This window comes from Ochotona curzoniae, unplaced genomic scaffold, assembly GCF_017591425.1.
Source record: "Ochotona curzoniae isolate NIBS_2020 unplaced genomic scaffold, NIBS_Ocur_1.0 scaffold_4506, whole genome shotgun sequence".
NCBI lineage: Eukaryota > Metazoa > Chordata > Mammalia > Lagomorpha > Ochotonidae > Ochotona > Ochotona curzoniae.
Genome location: NW_024467119.1, coordinates 66,789,796 through 66,791,811, shown reverse-complemented (window position 1 = coordinate 66,791,811; position 2,016 = coordinate 66,789,796). Strand labels below are relative to the sequence as shown.

The window sequence follows — 2,016 nt, the reverse complement described above, 5'->3', positions numbered from 1 at the left end:
CTTCCATCTGCTGGTTCACTCTCCAAATGATCACAACAACCAAAGCAAGGCTGATTGGAATTCAGGAGCCAAGAGCTTCTTCTCCCATGTGGGAGCAGGGGACCCAAAGACTAGAGCTCAGCCCATAAGTAAGGAGCTGTATCAAAATGGAGCACCAGGGATTGGAATGGAATGCTGGCACTGAAGAAAGATGCTTGACTTACTACATCATAGCTCCAGCTCTGAAAAGTTATCATGATATTACCTATGTCACCAAATTTCAGATTGTCAACATCAATTTCTCTGGTTTTAAATTCTTCCCAATTTCTTTATAATTATTTAAATGTCAATATAGTGGAGTTTTATTACCTTTATATTCCTGTTTGAGATATATTTTGATCTCAGTGTTTCATTATAACAGTGTTAACACATATTTTTAAAAATCTTTTTCTAAAGATTTATTTGAAAGTCAGAGTTACAAAGAGGGAAAGACAAAGGGCGACATCTTTCATGCGCTGTTTCACTCCCCAGATGACTGCAACAGTCAAGGTTGGGCTAGTCCAAAGCCAGAAGCCAGGAGCATCTGAGCATCTTCCAGTCTACATGAGAAATACCAGTGCCACAGCCAGTGGTTTTGATCATTAAGTTGATCAAGCACTTCACACCATAGCCAAGGGCAGGAAACATCGCTGTGGGAGCTGCCCACTCTATGGGACTCCTGAGCAAAAACTCACAGCCAAGTGGCCACCTTCTGTCATCATGGGCAAAGGAGACCCTCAACAAGCCAAGGTGTCCTCCAATGCCTTCTTCATGCAGATGAAGCCAGGAAGAGCACAAGAAGTAGAAACATCCAGACTCTTCTGACAGTTTTGCCGAGTTCTCCAAGAAATGCTCAGAGAGATGCAAGACATGTCTGCAAAGAAGTCCAAGTCTGAAGATGGAGCAAAAAAGCGATAAAACTCGCTACAACTGGGGAGATGAAGAATTACGTCCCTCCTAAAGACGATGAGAAGGGAAAGAAAAAAGATTCCAGTGCTCCGAAGAGACCACCATCTGCCTTCTTCCTGTTTTGCTCTGAACATTGTCAGAAGATCAAAAGCGACCATCCAGGGTTGTCCATCTGGGATACTTCAAAAAAATTGGGTGAGATGTGGTCTGAACAGTCAGCCAAAGATAAGCAGCCATATGAACAGAAAGCAGGTAAACTAAAGAAGTATGGAAATGATAACTCCTACATATAATGCCAAGGGCAAAAAGGAAGCAGGAAAAAAGAGGCCCGGTAGCTCTACCTGCACCAAGAAGAATGGACCAGAAGATGAGGAGGAAGAAAAAGAAGAGGAAGAAGATGAAGATGAGGAGGAAGAGGATGAAGACTGCTATCTTGTAATGATGTGTGGGGAATGTGCAGCTGTGCTCATGTAACTGTTTTGCTAAGAATGTGGATTCAAGTGCAACTCAATATTATCTTCAGTATAGCTTCAGCTTGCATATAGCTGATAAGATTCCTTGAAGAGAAAATACTTTTTTTAAATGCAGCTTGTAGCTTTTTCAGGGTCCACTGCATACGGCTGGATTTTTAAAGCTTGTGATGTTGAATATTCCTAACTATTTAATGGTTTCTTTAATTTCTTGTGTATGGTAGCACAGCAATCTTGCAAGAATTGGCAGTAATAGTAAATTTTTGATTGTTTTAAGGTGTTATATTCTGTTTTTAAAAAAAATTAAAAGATTTATTTATTTTTATTGCAGAGTCAGATATAAAGAGAGGAGGAGATACAGAAAGGAAGATCTTCTGTCCGATGATTCACTCCCTAGTGACCTCAATGGCTGGAGCTGCACCCATCCAAACCCAGGGACCAGGAATTTCCTCCAGGTCTCCCATGCAGATGCAGGGTCCCAAGGCTTTGGGCCATCCTCAACTGCTTTCCCAGGCACAAGCAGGGAGCTGGATGGGAAGTGGAGCTGCCAGGATTAGAACCAGCACCCATATGAGATCCCGGCATGTTCAAGGTGAGGCCTTTAGCCACTAGGCCATTG

At 42.3% G+C, this 2,016-nt stretch overlaps 1 pseudogene; it reads left to right on the top strand.

Moving 5' to 3' along the window:
* The first annotated feature begins 660 nt into the window (after positions 1-660).
* Positions 661-1,401, top strand: LOC121147518 (annotated as a pseudogene).
* The last annotated feature ends 615 nt before the right edge of the window (positions 1,402-2,016 follow it).